The following is a 22,099-nucleotide window of genomic DNA, read 5'->3' as shown; positions in this document are numbered from 1 at the left end:
CAGTCAACACAGCCTTCATCTTCAAAGTGGAATTCAGCATTTCAGAAGGTGTGCCAGGCAGCAAGGTGTTCACCACATGGGGCATCCTACAACTGTCCACAGTGATTGGGAACTTCAGGTGGGCCTTAGGCCATGCTCAGAGTCTCTGAGGCATGGTCCAAACATCTCTTCCTTCCAGATGAGCAGCCTGGAGGCCCCAGAGGCCATGTGATTTTCCACGCAGTCCTGCCTTCCCACCCCGCCGGCCTTATGCTGCCTCTTTTCCTATTCAAATACGATCCCTTCAGGGGAAGACTTCCAGAAACCTTCCTGCAAATCCTTGGTATATCTGAGATAGCAAAGGGTTTCACAGCCCATTCTGGAACTCATAACCCTCTCTGTTGGGAAATGAGCCTAAGATGGAGCTGAAATCCCTCTTGCCACCCTCTCCATTTTCCCTTTGTTCTACCTTTACTGTGGAAGTATTGGTTGCCACTCACTCTTTAATAATCTTTGTGTCTCAGAGGAAGGCCCCCCTCCCCTCAGCCATATCCTTGCCACGTTAATAATTGCAATTTTTTCATCTGTCTCCATTAATCCTGTTTTCTAACTCTGAAAATCACTACTCCCAAAGCACCTCCCAATTCCCTGTATCCCAAGGAACTTTCTTTGTATCTTAAAATTTATAAAATCTATGCACTATATATTATGTTATGCATAATTGTATTGAGTAAACATATGAATAGGGTGGCCATGTAGGTATTTATCAATTCCATTACATCATGGGTTTGGCCAGGATTTCTTTTGAAAGAAATGTTCCCCAAAAGTGAAAGTAGTGACTCAGAGCTGTCATTTTCTTATGCATTCACCATTTCCCATTCAGGGGATGAGGGTGATGGTTGACAAGCTCTACTAAGAAATAGAAATAGTAGTATTAGTCATGATGGCAGGGATGCTGAACACTTATATGTTCAGGGTTACAGACTAAGGTTTACACGTATCGTCTTACTCGATGCTCATTATAACCCTGGGATAAATGACGTTAATATGCCCATTTTGCACACAAAGGAAGTAAAGCACAGGAAGATGAATGAACATGTTCAGAAGCCTCCTATGGTAACACCAGGTATTCCTCGAAGTGTTTCCACCTTGCTATAGAAAAGTATACATGTAGAATTTTCTGCAGAAGCAAGAGAGACAGACCTTGAGGAGTCTATTTAGGCAAGAAACCCATGGACCCCAGCGCTCAGCTAAGTGCCCGGCACAGTGTGTGCTCAACAAATGCGTCTACAATCAATGGCTAGACAGGCTCCACTGCAGCTTTGAGCATAGTGTCAGGGTCACAGGACAGCTTGTCCTGAGCCCCAGGTGATTACACTCAATTCACAAGACATAATACACTGACGTAAGGAAGAGTTGTCCATCCCGGCTAAGCAACCAAAGCACAGAAAGAAGCGACAGAAAGGCTCAGCTGCTCTGGCCCTATCCCTGATCTCCTGAATTGGAATTTTGCAAGGGTAACTGGGCACTTATTACCAAACCTCTCTCCAGGTCATGGTGATGCTGAACTGCGTTGGGTGACGCACCCACCCCCACTTTGTGCCAATGAGTGGGAACTTTGGAGACCATACCCAAATGTGCCCCCTGTCCTCTGGCTCCCATTGAGCTCAGTCACAACAGGACAGCAGCAAAAGCTCAGGATGTGGTTAGAGAGGGAGGCAGAATTCTCATACCCCCAGCTCCCTTCCTACCAGGCTGTAGGATGACCAGAGCCGGATCCTCTACCAAACGCCATAGCCCCAAGATAGCCCTCTCTCAACCCCTGCAGGCTCCCCAGGTTCTTCCCTCACATCTTCCCTCAGCCTTCCTTGCTCTCTGTTATCAGCCAGGATGCTTAAAAGCACCCCAACACCCCACCCCACCCCCCAAGCTCTTCTCCAACTCTGGGTTGAATGTGCTGTCTGCTTCCTGCTAAGACCTCGACTGGCATTGCGTCCTTGAGACATAGCATAAAGGGGGGCACCATGGACTCCCATCCAGGGAGTTTGCTTTTAGGTCCGCCTTGAACCCTTTGTCGTACTGCTTGAACCCAGAGGCAACATTTGATGAAGTCCTCCCTGGTGCTGATTGGCAGTGGTAGCCCTGATGGTATTTGTCATATTTCCTTCAAAGTGAGAAGGGAGCTCCAATATCTTCTGGTGCACTGAGCTGGGCCATCGGGGCCCGACTTTACAGACCATATTAAAACAAAAACCATTCCCTTCTGAGGTTTCCAGGGCCCAATTATTGAGAAGCCAATCTGTTGGAAGTAGCTCCCTTCACTCACACCCGGCATCTTGGAAGCTTGGGGCAGTGGGTGTAAGAAATATATGAGCCTTATGGGGATGTGGTTGGGGAGAGAGGGCCAGAATTCCCTCCAAAAGGTGAAATTCAGGCTTCAATCACTTCCCCCAAAACCTCAGAGTGAAAAATACTTGCAGCCCCAGGCTTTGCGTGTTTTCTGCCCAAGCCCAGTAAATCAGCCCATTCACATACCACCCAGACCAGCATCTGCTGAAACAGACCCAGGCCCTAAAGAAACCCAGGCTGAGAAGGCGCCCTCCAAACTCAGTCCAGTGTGTGCGAACCTTGGCCAACCTTTCCCCAGTGCTTGGCCCAACACGTGGTTCTGTGCCTGGTTTAGGGTTTCATAGTGGCAGTTTCAAAGCCATCTCATTATTACTGATGACCGGGGCTTGCTGGGAGTAATAGTGTTTTATAGCCCACTGAGCAGAGGGCCCGGGAGCTGTGGGGGATTTGCTGCCTCTGAACTTGTACAAGGCACCGATGGCGAAGGTTGGGGGAGGACCTGGGCTAGGCTGCAACTGAGCTGTGTGATCTATGCTCCCAAGCTGTAGCCTAAAGATGGAGCAGCCATGGGCCTGGCGTTGCGGCACAGGGGGCTAAATTGCTGCCTGCAACATCCCGTATCAGAGCAGCTGTTTGAGTCCCTGCTGTTCTGCTTCCAATCCAGCTCCCTGCTAACGCAACTGGGAAAGCTGCTGAAGATGGCCCAGGTGCTTTAGCCCCTGCCACCCACATGGGAGACCCGGATGGAGTTCCAGGCTCCTAGCTTCTTCTAGGCCCAGCCCAGATCATAGAGGCCATATAGGGAGTGAGCCAGCAGATGGAAGATTCTCTCTCTCTCTCTCTCTCTCTCTCACCATTCTGCCTTTCAAATAAATCTGTTTGTTAAAAAAAAGGGGGGGGAGCAGCAATATTCAGGGTGTCCTCAACTTTGTCTGTGGCACCCTCAGTTGAAAGCCAAAGGAAGCCTTGTGCAACTGTCAGAAATCCGAGGCATGTGTCAATCTCTTAGACATCACCAGGCACCCCGAGGATAACTAGGGCGCTAAACAGTATGTATTTTTCAACTCACTGCCTGGGCCATTTTGGCTAGGCTGAGACTTGAACTGCTTTTCCAAAGCCAGACTCTTCACTGCTACTGTTGACCTCTCCTTTTCCGGGGCCACAGAACTCCTGAGAAAAACTAGAGTTCAGGGTTTGGGAAACAGAAAGAATAACATTTATTAAGATGCTAGCCAGTCCATCCTTGCCCACATTTAATTTCCATAGCAATCTAGGAGACAGTGGCTAAATTTATTCTCATTAACTCGAAAACAGGTTCGACTGGGACCTGCATCAGGGCTAACTCTACTGCCCTAATGGGTAGGGTAACGATGGGGAAATTTTCTGTAGCTCAAACTCCTTTGAATATTCTGTCTTCTATTTGAAAACATGGGAAATGACCAAAGAGAATGTAAAAATCCATACACAACCTCATCAGTGTTTAAAAATTCCAATAAACTAAGAAACAAAAGTTCTAGGACCAGTGCTATGGCATAGAAAGCTAAGCTTTGGCCTCCAGTGTCGGCATCCCATATGGGCACTGGTTCGAGACCTGGCTGCTCCACTTCCAATCTAGCTATCTGCTATAGCCTGGGAAACCAGTGGAAGATAGCCCAAGTGCTTGGGCCCCTGAACCTGTATGGAAGACCCGGAAGAAGCCCCTGGCTCCTGGCTTCAGATTGACCCAGCTTCGGCCATTACGACCATTTGGGGAGAGAACCAGCAGATGGAAGACCTTTCTCTCTGTCTCTCCCTCTCTCTGTCTGTAACTCTACCTCTCAAATAAATAAATAAAATCTTTATTTAAAAAGTCACATCATTAAAATTCACTTAACTTTCTTAAAAAAATAATAAAAAAAGAAAGACCTTCTGCTTCTGCAGTTTCAAATCTTCATTACCAGTTGGGAGGCCTTCTGCTAGTCGAAGAGAGCAGGTATGGCTTCATCACACATAGGGGTTAGTTTATGTAATGTCAAGTCCCAAGCAACATGGCTACAAAGCTATTAACTCAGCAACTCACAGTAATGAGAATGTGGGTTCTTTCCGTCATTCCTCTCTGCTGTCTCATGTGTGGCTTTGATCCTTCAGTTAGCTCTTCTCACGGTTCCAAAATGGCCTGTGGTTCCAAGTGTCACATCCAGATGAGAACACTTCAGTGGAATACAGGGAAAATTTTTCCCAGAATTCCATCAGTAGATTCCCCTATCACCTCTCATTGGCCAAGATCAAGTCACATGCCCACTCCTACCCAATCACTGGAGAGGGACTATCACTACCAGGATTGCTGTCAATGAGTCAGGATTCATCCTGGAGCTAAGGGCAGGGTTCTTTCCCTGGGTGTAAATACGTACATAAAGTTAGGGTTCACTGAGGAAGTGAGAATGGGGGAGCAGGTCCTAGGTAAACAATCAGTAGTGACTGCTAAACACACACATTGACACACACACACACACGCACACCCCACACATACAACCACAGGTTACTATAGTTATTAATTTGTTAATTCTTCCTCAAACCTTTCACTATGCAAAAAAAATTGGTGTGCTGCCACTTTTAAATTAAAAGTAGACTCTGTACTTTTATTAAATGAGTTTTTTTTTCAAGCTAGAGTTTACCAATTTTATTCATTTTTCTTCCTTGGGTACATGGTGCTAACTGAAGAGTTAGCCCATCTTCATATAACTGTTTCCCTGTTCACGACTATACAGGTCATTTCTAGCTTTGCAGTATTATTAATACTGCCTTGACCACTCTTGGGCATGTCTCTTAATCATTGTATGCTATTGTTTCTGTAGGATGGCTATTCAGAGTGAGTGCTTTTAGAAAGAAACATAACCAATTGTACCACTATACACTTCCACCAGTACTTCCACACCATTGCCAGCAATTAAAATCATTTTAATTTTTAATCAGCTTTTTCTTTGTTTTAAACATTTCTTTAGTAAAGTTGAATGCTTTTTCAATGATGACTGGGAATTTATAGTTCATTTGTGAATTGCCTTTGTATATCTTTACCCACTGTTTCACACTGGACAATTTTCTCCTGGGCGGCATGTCCACTCCTGGGCTAGGATCTGGCTTCATTGTTGCTGCACCACCATCACAGCCCAGGGTCGTTGAATTTGCCCCAACCACACTCCTCCTACCAGGAGCAGAGGCCTCAGGGGCTGAAGTATAAGACAATGAGAGACTTTATTCTGGCCATTTAGGCAAGTCCGTGTTTCACTCTACACTGTGTTTAGGAGCTGCTCAAGCAACCTTCTGAATATTGGCCAGCTCCGTTAGCAGAGTCAAATAAGGCCCTCCACCTGGCCACGGGAAAAAATTCCTCAGCGTTTGATGACAGAGCACATCTCCAGAAGGTGATGGGCACTTCCAAGGAGAAGGCAACAGGGACAAGGGAGACCTTGCATCACTCCTCCTCATGGAAGGTGTCTCATCCTTAAAACGTCACACAGCGCTTGATGGAGCAGTCCAGCAGTGCCTTCTACCAGCCTCTGTGGCACTTGACACTGCCCCAAACTGAAGACACAGCTCTCACCTTCAGGCTCTTCCTGATCCTGTCTGCCTTTCCCTCCTTCCATAATGGTTGACCCCTAGGTGATTCGGAGAAGGAAACTCCAATGCCTTTCAGCTGGGTGACTTAGGACAAGTTGCTGAAGCCCTCTTTCGTTAGTTTCCTCACCTGCAAAATAGGGGTGATTATAATAATACCTCCCTTGTAGGATTGTTGTGAGTTAGGAGATAGTGCTCAGAACAAAGCTTCACAGATGGCCAACTCTTTGTGTTTGGAGTTATCATTTATCACTGCTATTCATCAACACATGTGATTGAATATCTCACATCGCAGGCACTGGAAAGGTCAAGATAAATTAGCAACGGCTTTATCCTTAAGAAGTGTACAGTCTACAGAGGAACGTAAAGGAGTAAGTAACAAGACCGGAAGTAGGGAACCCCATCATCCAGGGGAGAGCTAATGAGCATCAGGCTCAAGGAAGGCCAGTGAGAAGGCCAAGGTGGCTGCATAGGAGCATTGCTTGAGAGGCAACCCTGGCAGTGAGGTGTGGTGCAGGTGGACGGAGGTCAGCGTCCCAGGATGCTCTCATCTACCCAGCTGAAAAGATGTTGTGCAGGCAAAGCAACACTCTATCCTGCTGGGTAACTCTGCAGGACACTTTGTCCTCTTAATCAAGTGTTTCCTTCAAGGAAAAGGAAATGAGAATCCGTGTTCATTCTCTGGGCTCTCGTGATGTTCTCTGGCCCCAGGGCTACCCCTCCTTGTCAGGCTCCAAGCTCCCCCTATCGGAGGCATAGGAAGAAAAACAAACACCTAGCAAGGCAGGCCATGAAGTCAATCAGATTTGACTTGTGCTTTTGTAAATGTCACCTCTGATGTGAGAAATGTCTCAAGATTTCAAAATAAACCCACGTTCCCCCAGAACAGATCCTGGGTCACTGCAGGAGGCAGAAGAGACAACTTGGGTGGCCTGTTTGAAAGCTCCCGCCCATGACCTGCCACCTGAAACCAACAGCAATGACCAAAAGGCACCTGGCAGAGAGCCTGCATGGGATACACACTTGGGCTCCACCAAAGTGGGAAAACTTCACATTCTCTGATCCACTAATGTCTCTTCTCTCTGTAGTTTAAGTGTTAAAACTACCCTGTCAAGAAATGAGTCAAAACATAAGCCACTGCATTTTCTGTCATCATAAATGAACAAATAAGGGAGAGTATTGGCTACTGGCAAGTTTATTTTTCTCATTTTCATTTGGTTGTGGCTTTTTAAAGTACAAAATAATTCACCATAATGACAAGCATTGGAATAGTTTTGTAAAGTAAATTTATTATTGACAGCAATTAAATTGTGTTGGTAGCACTCTCTTGCATGTTTCATCACACGCCATGCTTTTCTAGCCGAGATGTCTTTTAACAAGTACACATTGTCAAGGCTGCCTGTCTTCTGTCCTGCTTCTGTATGTTTGACGTTAAAATACACTAACATTTGTCAAAAGAAATGGTGATGAGGCCATTGAACAACCAGGCTTACCTTGCTTTATGCAACGAACACACGCCTAACAACTTGCACCAAACTGGAATTTTTGGTAAATGGTTCACATTTTATATTCCTTCAGAATATAAAAACCAATACTAATCCATATAGAGGAGGGAGACAGAGAGAGAGAGAGAGAGAGAGAGAGAGAGAGAGAGAGAGAGAGAGACTACACATGCTGTGTTTACTTAAATTGAAGTATACCTATAATAATCATTTTTAAAATTAGGTAAATCATGGAATGGAAACACATTCATTTCTTTTTGCGTTTCTTCAATAAGCATTTATTGAGTGTTTACTGCATGCAAGGCACTGCTGCTCTAAGGAACTGTGGATTCAATAGTTAACAAGCCCAACAAGCCCAAGTCACTGGCCTCATGGAAAATAATTCCAGTTAGGTGCTCAGACTAAACAGCAATCGCATAGTGTAATTTCAGATAGTGAGAACTTTCTGTAAAGAAAAATAAGGCATGGGGCCGGTGCTGTGGAGTAGCAGGTAAGGCCGCTGCCTGCAGTGCCGGCATCCCCTGTGGGTGCCGGTTCGAGTCCCTGCTGCCTCACTTTCGATCCAGCTCTCTGCTGTGGTCATGGAAGGCAGTGGAAGATGGCTCAAGTCCTTGGGCCTCTGCATCCACATGGTAGACCCAGAGAAAGCTCCTGGCTCCTGGCTTCGGATCAGCGTAGCTCCGGCCATTGCGGCCAACTGGGGAGTGAACCAGCGGATGGAAGACCTCTCTCTGTCTCTGCCTCTCCTTCTCTTTCTGCTTAACTCTGACTTTAAAGTAAAATAAATAAATCTTTAAAAAAAAAAAAAGAAAAAGAAGGCAGGAACAAGGGATGGAAACAGGAGGTGTGTGCATTAGACCTTATATGTGTATTTCTACTGTTGTGTAACAAAATTCCACTGACTTCGTGTCTGAAAAGAAGTGTCCTCTCTCACTTTCCATGGGTCAAGAATCAAGGCATGGGTTTTCTGGTGGGACCTCAGAAAGTTGTAGTCAAAGGGTCAGCCAGAGCTGGAGTCTCATCTCAGGCTTGAGGTCCTCTTACAAGCACATGTGTCTTTTCAGCAGAATTCATTCATTCATTTCTTTGCAGCTATAGAACTTGCAGAGGCTGTGCCGCCAATGACAGAAGCAGATATTATTGCTGCTTCTCTAACGGCTCACCTGACTAGGCCGACCCCATATTACCTTCCTTTTGAGCAACTCAAAGGCAAATGATTTGTAACCTAGTGACAAGGTTATTTCCCATTGAGTCAGAGGTTCACCCACACAAGGACATCAAACAAGTGGTCAAAGATCATAGGGACCATCTTAGAATTTTCCTGGCTACTATATGGTTTGGAAGTATTCTGGGTGTCCCTCACAGGCCCATGTGTTAAAGTCTGAGTCTTCAAAATTTTATGCCAATGGTCAATAGACTAAGGAAGGAAACTTCATCCAAGTATGGTATCTGAAGGTGGAGTCTTTAAGAAATGATTGGGTTGGAATAGGTCGCTCGGATGGGACCCTCTGATTGAATCATGGGGGTTTTATAAGGAGAGACCATGTAGATATAGACAACAAGTGTGCTCCCTGTCTCTTCCTGGTTCATCATGTAATCATTAGCCCACCATCCTCCAGCCTTATCAAATGACCAAATCAATGGAGCCTACAGGATCTTGGACTGTGAACCTCTAAAACCATAAGCCAAAGTAAACCTCCTTGCTTCATAAGTAGTCTGGGTCAGGTATTTGTTATAGTAACTAAATGCTGATTAATGTACCTATCAAAGATAAGGTGGCCAAGGACAGCTTCTCCATGGAAATGAGACCAAGCTACATAAAGGTCTAGGACAAAGGTGGACAAAGGTCCTGTGGCAAGAATTGGTATATTCAAGGGATGCTAAGAAGCCAGTGGAGTTGGACACTGCTACACATAGGGAAACATGGTAAGAGGTGAGATCAGAGACAAAGATAGACTATAGATCATGGACAACATTGCAGGTTATGGTGAGGAATATCGAGGGCTCTTGGAGGAAGTGTTGGGGTCTGATTAAATTTTTTTGACAGGCAGAGTTAGACAGAGAGATACTGAGAGAAAGGTCTTCCTTCCGTTGGTTCACCCCAAATGGTCACTATGGCTGGTGCGCTGCGCTGATCCGAAGCCAGGAGCCAGGTGCTTCTCCTGGTCTCCCATGCGGATGCAGGACCCAAGCACTTGGGCCATCCTCCACTGCCTTCCTGGGCCACAGCAGAGAGCTGGACAGGAAGAGGAGCAACCAGGACAGAATCCGGCGCCCCAACCGGGACTAGAACCCAGGGTGCCAGTGCCGCAGGCAGAGGATTAGCCTAGTGAGCTGCAGTGCCAGCCAGGGTCTGATTAAATTTTAAAAGCCCTCTCTTACTCTTAGTGAAGAAGGCATAACTGAGGCTTTGTAGAATGGAAGCAAAGAGACTATTTAAGAATCTTGCTGAAGTCCAGGCACTGGATGAAAGTGGTCTGAACAAAGCGATAGCTATTAAGTTGGAGAAAATAAATTCAAGGTACATTTTGGGAGATAGACTCAATGAGACATACTTAAAATGCAGCGACTTTATAGCATAGACTCTAGAACTGAATTTCTTGGATTCCCACAATCTAGTCACATGAACTTAAGCAAATTATTCAACTTCTCTGCACCTTAGTGTCCTCATCTGGAACATGGGGCTTATAACAGCAGTCATGTCCCAGAGTTTGTGAACACTCAATGAGTTAATAAATGCAAAGCATAACACATAGTTCCTGGGCCAGAATAACAAATGCATAAATGGTATGCATGTATACATAACAATTATTGTTTCATCTAGGGGGCATGAGGGAAAAAGAGAACTCAAGGATGATTTCAAAGCCTTTGGCCCCAGTAACTTGGAGAACAGTGGATTGGAGAAGACTGAAGGATTCTCTGGATCAGTTTTCCCATGGTCCAAAGATTAGAAGAGGATTGGGCAATGCGCACATTACACAGTAAGGAAAGATGGGCTTTACTAGGCCAGAACCCCAGGCTTGCCACTGACTAGCTGGGAGACCTTATTTAATTAACCAGACCTCTATAAACCTGTTTCCTCATCTGAAAAAAAAAATGAATGGGGTTAGGATTATTCCCCTTGCAAGATAGAATGAGGTAATGCCCACAGAGTCCCTAGAAAAGATGAAGCGTGTCATAAAATGTGTTATGGATTGAATGTTTGTGTCCCCAAAATTCATTTGTTGAAATTCTAACCACTCATTTGATAGCGTTAGGAAGTGGGGCCTTGCAAGGTGATGGCATCAGGAGGGTAGAGCACTCCTGAATGGGGTTAGTGTCCTTATAAAAGAGACCTTGGAGAGTTCTCTCTGCCTGCACTCCAACCAGTGAGGGATACAAGAGGAAGACAAGATGGCCATCTGCAACATGAAAGAGAACCTGACCTTGGACCTCCAGTCCCCAGAGCTCTGGGAAAGAAATTACTGTTCTTGATAAGCCACCCAGTCTCAGCCCAGAGTAAGGCAGGGAGGCTATACTGCCTCTGAAAAGCAGAGGAGCAAGGCAGAGGGGTTTTTCAATTCTCCATCTAGACTCTGATGTAAAATCTGCTTTTGGACTCACTTGGTCAGGGCATCACTCTGCAGTGCTGTTCACACCCACTTCAAGCAGATGCTTCAGGGACTGTCACCAGCAAGTTGCTGAACAGAAAAGGCCTTGGCTGTCTCTGTCCATTTGGCAAGCCAGGACCCTAGCTGTGCCCTGACAGGGAGCAGAAGTAATGAATTTTCACCTGGGGTGACGTGACTGAGTCTTCTACTCTGGAATCACCCCAGGACTCTACCAGCAATGCTGGGGCCCTTCCCGCCACGTGCAAACTCACACACTTAGACTCCAGGAAACAGGACAGAGCAACTGAGCCCAAAGTAGCAAGAATGAGCCAATTTTCTGGCTGCTATTGCCAAACTGTGAAATGAAATGCCAATTTCTCCTTAAGGATCAGGTAGCTCTCAGGGAGCATAGAACTGGAAAGGGTGCTGGATTTATTTTCTGATTAGTTCCCATTGTTCCTTCAAGACCACATCTTCCTAAGCTCAGCTCCCCAGGGATCACCTACCCTCACCCCTTGGACTATTCCAGGACGTCTTGTCAGGTTCTCCTGGCTCCTGTTATGCGTTTTTGTGTTCCTTCTCACACTTGTCAATTATCCTTAGCTTGTGGTCTATGTCCTGGCCCAAACTATAAGTGTTGTGAGGACAGTTATCAGTCTTGCTCAGTATGGTATCACTAGTGCCTGTGTCTTGGTCCATTCAGGCTGCTGTAACCAAATACCTAAGGCTTAGTCATTTAAACAATGAAAATCCATTGCCCATAGTTCTGGCAGCTGGGAAGCCCACGATTAAGGTGCCAGCAGATTCAAGCTCTGATGAGGACTCTTCCTCACAGATGGTGATGTCTGGGAGTCCATAGAAGGAAACAGAAGGACACACAGGCAGAAAGCTCTCTCGGGCCTCTTTTGTAACAGCACTGACCCCATTCATGAGAGCAGAGGTCTTACCTCCTACTACCGTCACCTTGAGCTTCAAGTTTCAACATACAAATTCTAGGGGAAGGGACCCGAACACTCAAATCATAATGATATCAGCTGAAGCAACCTACACCCATTACTCCACGTCTAGTATTTGAAAGGTCCTGGTCAAGGCACCAGAAATTCTGCAATTAGACAGTGAGAGAGAGAGAGACAGAGAGGTCTTCCTTTTTCCATTGGTTCACCCCTCAAGTGGCCCCCACTGCCAGCGCGTTGCAGCCAGCGCGCTGCACCGATCCGAAGCCAGGAGCCAGGTGCTTCCTTCTGGTCTCCCATGCAGGTGCAGGACTCAAGGACCTGGGCCACCCTCCACTGCCTTCCCGGGCCACAGCAGAGAGCTGGCCTGGAAGAGGAGCAACTGGGACAGAATCCGGTGCCCCAACCAGGACTAGAACCCGGGGTGCCGGTGCCTCAGGCAGAGGATTAGCCTAGGGAGCCGCAGCACCGGCTATATTCTGCAGTTTGTAAGATACATTGTCTTTCAAGGTTTTCCAGGCAATGCAATCACTATACCTTGCATCATGGTGAACAGGGATAGGATATTCATGGAAGGGAATGTGCTGGCACATAAAATATCTCAGACATTTCAGAGGTTTTTGAGGAAATAAAGGATTATGGGGTCAGATGGAGGATGTCAGAGATTGTTGACACTTGGCTTCCCAGTGAGAGTCCTTTTATACTTGGAGCTGTGAGTACCTCCTAGTCATTGCAGGCTTCTGGAGTGAAGAGACATGCAGGCAAGGGAAGAAGGAATCATCACAGCAGGACTAAGTGAGGAGGAGGCAGGGCTGCTGTCACATAACGGGACAAGGAAGAAATTATCACCACTGGGTTATCCACTAGGGCATCTCTTGATGTCCCCCATCCTCCTTTAATGGTAAATGGATATCACAGCAGCTGGAGCCTGAGAAAGGCATGATGCTTGGGAGTTCAGCTTCCAAGGTGACTCTAGCAGTCAACCCACCCAGAACAGGGGTGTTTGGCAAGGGAGAAGGGAATGTAGGATGCATACTGGGGGAAGGAGATGAAGATGCCAACAGCCACCAGAAGACCGGCTGCAGCAGTAAGAGCTGCGGTTTGTTCTGCTCATCTTCCTCCCAAGGTTGCCCTAAGACATAGAACAGCCAGAATCCTAGTGATGTGCTGATGCATTACACGAAGCAGGTGGATTCAAACAGTACACAGAGGTAGACTATTGTGGGTTTGGGTTCTGGGAGGCATCACCCAGATCATCCCGTCAGGCCTAAGGGTCTGGTTGACCAGCTGGCAAGAATGTTGCCTGATGACAGGTCATGAGGTCTCTCCTCAGGAACTATGCTTAGCCAAAGGGAGCTGACTTGCCCAGAGCTACACTCCTCCCCAGGGACTGCTCACATCCCAGATGGGTCAATGATGGGGGAAAATGGCCCTCCCGTCTTACTTCAACTTAAGACATTTTTGAAAGGTCATTCAAGCTTCAGCGAATCCTGTGAGATTAGTTGAGATCTGTTTGGCAACTACAGAGCAGTTCAACATCTCCCTTTCCTAATCCTACTTTCCTTGTCCCTTGCAGTTATTGTTCCCAGAGCATCCCCTAATATACCACTTGCATGCAAATCTCCACTGGAGAACCCAGGCACTTCCTATGTTTGTGTTACCCAATATGTAGTCATTAGCCACTGTGGCTACCGAGCACAGGGGATGTAACCAGTCTGAATTGGGCTGTGCTGCAAGTACAAAATAGATACCAGATTTTGAAGACTTAGTATGCAAAAAGAATGTAAAATATCTTATTGATAGATTTGCATATTAACTGAATTGTTGAAATGATATTTGGGATATTTTGAGTTGAGGAAAATATATAATTGAGAAAGTTTTCACCTGTTTGTGCTTAGCTGTTTTAAGTAGATTCTTTAAAGTGATCTTTCATTTGTGATGACATGGATGAATCTAGAGGACTGAGTGAAATGAGCCAGTCATAGACAGATAAGGTCTCACTTTCATATGGAATCTAAAAAGAATAATTCATAGAAGTACAGAGTGTACTGGTGATTACCAGAGGCTGGGGTGTTGGGCTAGATGAGGAAGGGGAGATGTTAGTCAAGGGTACAAAGTTATAGTCAGACAGAAGTAGTAAGGTCTAGTGATTTGTTACAGTCTCATGACCATGGTTAATAAAGTATTACCAAGAATACCTTTTAAATGTTCTCACCGTCAAGAAACTCAGCCTGTAAGGTGATGCACATGTTAATTAGGCTGAGTTGATCATTTTACAATATATACATGCATCATCACATGCTCTCCATAAATATATATCATTTTTAAAGATTTTATTTATTTACTTGAGAGGTAGAGTTACAGACAGAGAGAGGGAGAGTTAGAGAGAAAGGTTTTCCCCCCTCAAATGGCCACAACGGGCAGAGCAGGCCTAGATCAAAGCCCAGAGCCAGGAGCTTCTTCCGGGTCTCCCACATGGGTGCAGGAGCCCAAGCACTTGGGTCATCTTCCTCTACTTTCTCAGGCCATAAGCAGAAAAATCTGGATCAAAATGAAATATGGGGCCGGCGCCTAGCGGCGCCGGCACACCGGGTTCTAGTCCCAGTCGGGGCACTGGATTCTGTCCCGGTTTCCCCTCTTCCAGGCCAGCTCTCTGCTGTGGCCAGGGAGTGCAGTGGAGGATGGCCCAAGTACTTGGGTCCTGCACCCCATGGGAGACCAGGATAAGCACCTGGCTCCTGCCATCGGATCAGCACGGTGCGCCGGCCGCAGCACGCCAGCCGCGGCGGCCATTGGAGGGTGAACCAATGGCAAAGGAAGACCTTTCTCTCTGTCTCTCTCTCTCACTGTCCGCTCTGCCTGTCAAAAAAAAAAAAAAAAAAATGAAATATGGGACATGCAATGGCGCCCATATGGGATACCAGTGCCACAGGCAGAGGCTTAGCCTACTACACCACAGTGCCAGCCCCAATAAATATCCTTCATTTTGATTTGCCAATTAAAAATAAAATTTAGAAAAGAAATAAAATAAAATTATATATGAGATTAAATATGAGAGTTTCACTCTGTTGGACAGTACTATGTTAGACACTACTTTGTAACGATGCTGGCAGAGAAACATCACTTGCATTTCTATTTTACCAATGAGAAAGTGAGGTTCAAAGAGGTTAACTAATATCCTCAAGTTCACAGTCAGAGAGTGATCGGAACATGACTTGAATCCAGGTGAGGAACAGAGTCTCAGAGCAGGCTCATGGACTACAATGTGTACTGTCACTCAGAATCCCACAGTAGGGAGGACCTGGCACTTAGTTTAATATTCTGCTGTCACCAATGACAGACTCTTAATAATTTTATCTTTGAACATGGGTTTTGTAAGTGAAGGTCAATGGGACAGTGTGGCATATATGTAAGCAGAGGAGATAGACATAATATGAGTGCTGGTCCTTTCACATCTGCAGCTACTTCAAAGGCCTCAGGGAAAATGGCACTAAAAGATAAGTTTATTTCTGGTCCAAAAAGTTTTGAAAGCTTTCATCGTTTTTTCATAGTATGCATTTTCCATGAACTTTCCATGAACTTAAAAGATCCTTTGTGTGGACTGAATTTTGAATTTTTTTGCACCCAAGTAAGCTTATCTTTTCATTCCATTTTTCCTTGAACTTTTTGAAGCCCCTCATAGCATTTTGACTGCTTTATGGCGCAGAACTTCGGTGGCCCCGTGATGCCAGACCACTTCACAAGACTCAGAGTGAGCACAAGGTAAGTGCATTATGTCTGCAGATGAGGTAAATGGGGAATGCTGACAACCCAGAGAGGCTAGGTCATTTTCGATTGAACCAGAACTTGCCTTGAACACAGAAAGAAGCCAAAGGCATTTTAAGATACACAAACAACCAATGAACCCTGTCATATCTTTTCTTTCTCTTGCTACTTTCCTGTACTAGTCAGCCACTGAAAACCATCACATCGGAGGAATGGGAGAGGCAGGAAACCCACAGCTCCTTTTCCTTTGAGTCCTTCCTTCCTCAACAGTTAGTCAAAGGCAGAGAGGGCTGGTAGAACACATATGGATCAAGAAACGAAATAAAACAGTTGAGTAAGTTTTGTGCGGCCTTTCCATCATACTGCTATCAACAACGCACATGTGCAAGCCACACAATACAAATCCTGTGATTCTCATAATTCCACATGTGTTACATGCTCTTTAAAAAAAAGATTTATTTACTTGAAAGGCAGAATTACAGAGAGGCCGAAACAGAAGAAGGAGGGAGAAAAAGGTCTTCTAGCCGCTGGTCTACTCCCCAGATGGCCGCAATGGTCAGAGCTGCGCCTATCCGAAGTCAGGAGCCAGGAGTTTCTTCCAGGTCCCCCATGCAGGTGCAGGGGCCCAAGCACTTGGGCCATCTTCTGCTGCTTTTCCAGCCCATTAGCAGAGAGCTGAATCGAAAGTGGAGCAGCCGGGACTCAAACCAGCGCCCATATGGAATGCCAGCACTGGAAGTAGCAGCTTTACCTGTTATGCCACAGCACCGGCCCCGCATTAAATAATCTAATGTTCACATTTAAAATCAGCCTTCCACCCTCCAAAGTTGAATGGTAAAAGATATGCTCATGATTTCAGATTTTAATTTTTTAGATAGAATGGCATACATAATAAATTTAAAACATCACAATAAGGTAAGAGAGCCCACCAAAAAAAAAAAAAAAAAGAAAAAAAAAGAAAGCTTCATCTTTCCGTACCTTTCAAGGTATTTTTGCTGCCTTTTGAGTAAGGGACCCTGTGTTTTCACTTTGAGCTGGGAGTCACGAACAGAGCTGGCCCTGGGAAGGAAGCTCTCGTGCTGGTGCCATGAGGAGCTGACCCTTGTTACCGTGTCGAGAGGAGGCCCACTCTCATAACCACTGGGAAAAAGGACCATGGGCACCACCATTGCACTGTATCCTGCTTCTGGCACACTCTTCTCTGGCCATGGCCTTCAGCTTCCAGTTCAAGCTCTGGTTCTGCAGCAACAGTGTGCGGACAAAGGTCATCCCTCTTACTGGGTGTGGCTGAATGAAATGGTATAAATTACCTAAGCAAGCTAATTGTTAGGTACCCACACTTAGGTACAGACTGGTGGTTTTCACTGGAAGGGCAAGATGGGGGCCGTGGCCCATGTTGAAGCAGCTCAGGGCTTCAGAACAGATGGGGCTGGTGGTTCATTGCTGAGCAGAGATCAGCTGCCCTCTCCCCAAAGCCTCTCGTGGAGACTTTTTCACAGTTTTGTGGAGGAAACCTGACTTCCTCTCACATCCAGAGAATGGGGGTGAGAGTACTAGCTGGAAGGTGTGGGAAAGGTGACAAGACACCACACCGAGCACCACGGAGTCAAAACCCTATGTCTGAAAATGCAAGTGAATCCATGCTGAAGCCCCAGCCAAACTTGCCAGTTGAAAAGTTCATGTGAACTTTGGAGTTTTGCTGCAAAACAAGTAATCAGGCCAGGTTTCAGGTTCCATAACAAAAGTTCTTCCCAGTCTGGTGACCACAAGCCAGCCTGACATTTGTAAGTGCATTTCCATGGAAAAAGAAGGCACCGCTTAATTGCATCAGGAGAATTGTACCACATTCTGGGGAGGAATGTTGACATGCTTCGACAAGCATGAGAAAAACCTACTCCCCTTCGTGCTGCGTCCATCTTCTTTGGGGTCATGGCCATGGCTGTGGAGACAGCATGAAGGAAAACCAAAGTGGCAGTTCTTTCTTGGTCATGGTCACAGCAAGCCACCCAGCTGGCTGCCCCCAAACTATCGTGCTTGCTTCCAGACTCAGGATGGTGATGGTGCTCCAACACAACGCCCTTACGTTTCAGCAGTTCCCAGAATGAAAGGGGTGCTCCAAGAGAGCCGAGTCTTTAGTGGTAGAGAAAGAGCAAAGAGGTAGCAATAACGTGCATTGTTGTTTGTTAATCAGAAAAATAAAGAAGGAATGTGGAATAAAGTATTTCAAAGGCAAATCCTTCAAAGTACATAGGACTCTAGGGAAAGTGTTTTAGGAAGGAAGTCGAAAATTATGGATGTTTCCAACAGGAAAATTGTGTAAATGGACATTTCCTAAAAGGGGAGTGTTTAACTGTGCTTCATGAAAGCTAAGAGCCATATTTCTGTAACAAGGATAATATTTTGCAAATATTACACTTCCAACTTTTCGGTTTCATCTTAAATCACCTTCCCCTGCCGTCTTCCACCTCCAAGACTGAGGCGCGAGGCACTTGGCCCCAGGGAGACCGCCTAGAACAAAGAGGCCATTGATCAGTCTGAATCTCAAAGCTGACTCCTTGACCTCTTAAGCAGGAAAATAGTCTTCAAAGCCAAGCATTGTTGAGAAGGAAAGGGATTTTCTAAATTCCTCTAGCTCCCATTAGTATATCAAGAGCCATACCTGTTGGAATAGCTCCTAGAGATTTACTATACATGCCATCAGCATAGGATGTAGCTGAGGGAGAGCCGGCTGCTTCTCTCCACAGAGATCTTGTGAAGACAGAATGGCAGGTGAGACAAGTGCCAGGTGAGGCCCCAGTCTTCTCTCCAGCTGTGGGTCCTGGAAAGGGGTGCATGTTACACAGAAAAGAGATTTGCAACACACCTCTTGTCACACTTTGAGGACAGGATTCTGGGGCAAGGTTACAAGCCTCAAGAAGTCCTGTGCATGCTCACTGCACACAAGGTGCAAGGCAAGGGGTGGCGGTGGCAGCCAAAAGCAACCTGGCCTGTACACCAACAACAATGCTCCCAGATCCTAGACCATGGTGCATCTGGGATCCATGGCATAGGGGTGTGAAGGTGCTAGACAGATGGTGTGATGGACAAAGACCCTGGTCAGAGTAACAGGACCCAAAGAGGTCAAAGGCAAGGCACACATCACCACCCTAGAATTTCCAGGTGGAAGAGGATCCCCTGTTAGAGAGCAGGCCACTTTGTGGTCTGTAGAATCCCACAGGGTCCACTTTCTCCTCTCTGCCAAACAGCACAGATGCCTCCATAACCATCCAAAGCCACCTTGGAACAGAGAACGAGCTTTTATCCAAAGAGTGTGAGGTTTCCAAATGGGAACATGTAAACCAGTCCTGGAAGGGAACTGAACTTCTAATAAATAAACTACGTTAAATTAAAACGGGAACATTTAAATTGGAAGCGACGGATACAGTGTTAATTGGCAAGTAGGGGGTTGTCTAAGGAAGATCAGATCTGCTTTAGGAAACAGAGAAACTTTGATACTGCATATCTGAGTAGAGTGTGAGTGAACTGGCGTCCCCGCTACATCTTTATTCCTCACTGGTCCTTACCATTCTATTAAGCGTGCACATGTCGACTTCCTTTAAGTCAAAGCAAATTTGGTGTTTGGAAGTGTCCTCCGGGATGCCTAGGGGCACAAGAAACTCGCTTTAATGTCCCAAAAAGGCAAGAGCAATTTGAAGTTTGCAAGCTATCCTCTTGAGAAGTCCTCAATGCCTGCATTACTTGAATTAAAATCAAAGCTGCCAGAAAGACGCGCGGAGCCCCATTGTGCTCTGGGTAAAGGTGGATGGAGGGCGCCTTCTGTGTGGCGAGGACGGTGTTGCCAACTGTTGGCAGGAAGTGGGAAACACAGGGTGAAAAATCACAAGAGCCTGTCCCCCTCACAAAGTCTCCCCTGAGCCCACGACGTAGCGAAACAAACCCAGCAGACTCAAGGACACTTAAGAAGAAAGACTTAAATTGTGCGGTGAGAGGTAGCTAGCACTGATCAGTGAACACCTACATCTATTCCATAAGCGGCTAACGTGACCCAGCATGCCCTAAGGCCCCTTTCCAGGACATCAGAAAGTGCAACTTCAACAGCAAAGTGACTCTGGGGGACAGAGCCGGACAGCAGTGGTACATAGCAGGCCAGCTCCCCGGTGCTAAAGGCCTTGCTGTTGAATGCTTACCTTAGCGTCACAGACTGTTTCTGTTGAGCTTCCTGGACTTGGAAGCAGCTTTGCCATGCCTCTGCCGGCCCTCACTGATTGCTAGAGAAGTTTCTGAAAATCGTGCTGAGTGCAAGAAGCCAGACTTCTTACAAAACACACAGAGAGCGTCAGAAGAGTTCAGTGAAAGGGTACCAGCAGGTTTGAATCCTGGCCGTTAGTGTGCAACCTGCTCTATTTTATTGCTGCACATCAGATGTTCAACAGCATAGAAACGTTTAGGATAATGGCTCTCTTTCCTGTCACCCCCGGCCAGCACATTCCAGTGTATAAAATTCATTTTTGGTTAAAGAAGGACACATTTTTCCAAGTGAGCCAGCCATGCACAAGTGTGGAACAGCATCCACTTGTTGGTGAGGAAGGGTAGAAGAGGAGGCATTACAGGGCAAAGTGCTGCTTTCGGGAACACAGGAGAACTTCCCTCAGGAGTGTATAACGATGTATGATGCAGACAGCCAGCAATTCTACCCAAAGGCAACTCAGAACTACAAGGCAGGCAAGTAGATAGCCATGCTATAACTTAATTCTATCAGGTGCACTACCAAAACATTCACAGACTGATGGAGCACAGACTGCAGAAACGGAGCGAACCACTGGTTTAGTAAAATACATGCTTGAGGCAGCAAGTCATGCACTCCACGTGTGCTCTATGGCCATGGCTGACATCCATCAGTTCATCAGCTCTCATCTGGAGCTGGAGAGGCTATCAGAAACCACCTAATCCCTTTCATTCAGGCTTCCATACAAGTGGATGTGTGTGCCCTGTGGACTGTGTGAAACCAAGATGTTAACGTGCTTCATTGTGCTCTCGCTTAAAAGGATATTGCACATTCTTTGTCATAGAATCATAGATTTTCTGATTGATAAAGACAAAAAAAAAATCACCACCTCCAATTCCCCACGTTTGGACAAGGACTCCAATCAAAACATCCCCATCTAATAGTCCTTTAACACCTTTCTACTTAAACATCTCCATGATCAGGAACTCACGACCTTCTAAAGCAGCCTGTACTACCTTTTCAATTGTGATTGTAGACTATTAAATTACTCTTGTAAATTTCTTGTGCTTTGTTTTCACTTAGCTGTCTTTAACTAATCCCTCCAACATGGATGCTGGCTTTTTGAATTTTTTGGTCAGTATTTTCTGCAAGAAATTTTATGTGTATATCTAAATGCACACATTTAGACACAAAATCAACTTGTATAGTACTTCCTAAATGAATAGGACTAATCAGGAGTTGATTGCACTATTATGTGTTCATGTTCACATATATGGACAAGCACACACATGCACACATATTGTTATTCCAGTTCTTAAATTGTCATCAAGGGTGGTTTATTTATTCAACCATTGGCTGCTCTTTTCTTTGGAAATTATTAACAGATCCAAAAAAGCCTTTATAAAAAAAACTCACCAATTTGCCTTGGGGCAGAAAAAAATAGCAGTGCAATTTATCATTTTGCCAAAAACAAGTAAACCTTGATGAGGTGAGCACCCATCACTTGCTCAAGTAAGTTGATAATGGAAAAGTCAGCATTAGCACCACTTACCCACTGTGTGGACATTGTACAGGTAGAGCCAGCTTATAGACTCCCCTTGGCCTCTATCCAAATCATCCATGTGCATGTGTCTAGCCATGTGCAGGCTTTCCCTCCAAGAGTTACACCCTACGACAAACGATTACAAATCTCATTGGCATTTTAAAAAGATTAAATGCTTTTCCCTTACCATATTTCCTTGCTGCAAGCACACTGATTGTAAGACAAATGGTCACATTGATACCACCTTTTTGGAGATGTTGATACACCAAACGTGCCTGCCAATGCTAAGACATCCCAATGTCATTTCAGAAATGGCGAGGAAATGCATAGTTTTGCCCCTTAGCATTGGAGAAGCAGCATGCAAGAAAGTTTTTCAGCTGACACGCTGTGAAGAGGAATTGCGTTTGGGTTTGTTAGGGGTGTCTGCCTCCTGAGCCCGCCCAGTTCCCTCCAGCTGTCCTGCCAGCTCCCCTGTCCTCGCGAATGTTTCCTTTCACCTCTCTTAGCCTCTTCTCCTGGGCACGTTTACTTCTCGGGCTTTGATGTTTGGCAGGGGTGTTGTGCTTATTCCAGCCAGCTGGAAAACCGAGGCCAGCTCT

General features: G+C 45.9%; 1 long non-coding RNA gene across 5 annotated transcripts in view; it reads right to left on the bottom strand.

Moving 5' to 3' along the window:
- LOC133771843 (uncharacterized) overlaps window positions 1-22,099 on the bottom strand; it is a 132,722-nt gene that overhangs the window by 13,450 nt on the left and 97,173 nt on the right. For 2 of the 5 annotated variants that reach the window (XR_009867637.1, XR_009867641.1), the window contains exon 3: window positions 21,510-21,626. The exons of 2 other annotated variants lie outside the window; for them this stretch is intronic. This is a non-coding gene — a long non-coding RNA (uncharacterized LOC133771843). Of the gene's footprint in view, window positions 1-18,397; window positions 18,551-19,295; window positions 19,373-21,509; window positions 21,627-22,099 lie in introns of those variants that run through there. One more of the 5 variants, XR_009867638.1, reaches the window with a different exon arrangement.

The sequence above is a fragment of the Lepus europaeus genome, chromosome 12 (assembly GCF_033115175.1).
Source record: "Lepus europaeus isolate LE1 chromosome 12, mLepTim1.pri, whole genome shotgun sequence".
Classification (NCBI taxonomy): domain Eukaryota; kingdom Metazoa; phylum Chordata; class Mammalia; order Lagomorpha; family Leporidae; genus Lepus; species Lepus europaeus.
The sequence above is the reverse complement of the archived record's forward strand: the minus strand, read 5'-3'. Positions and strand labels throughout refer to the sequence as shown.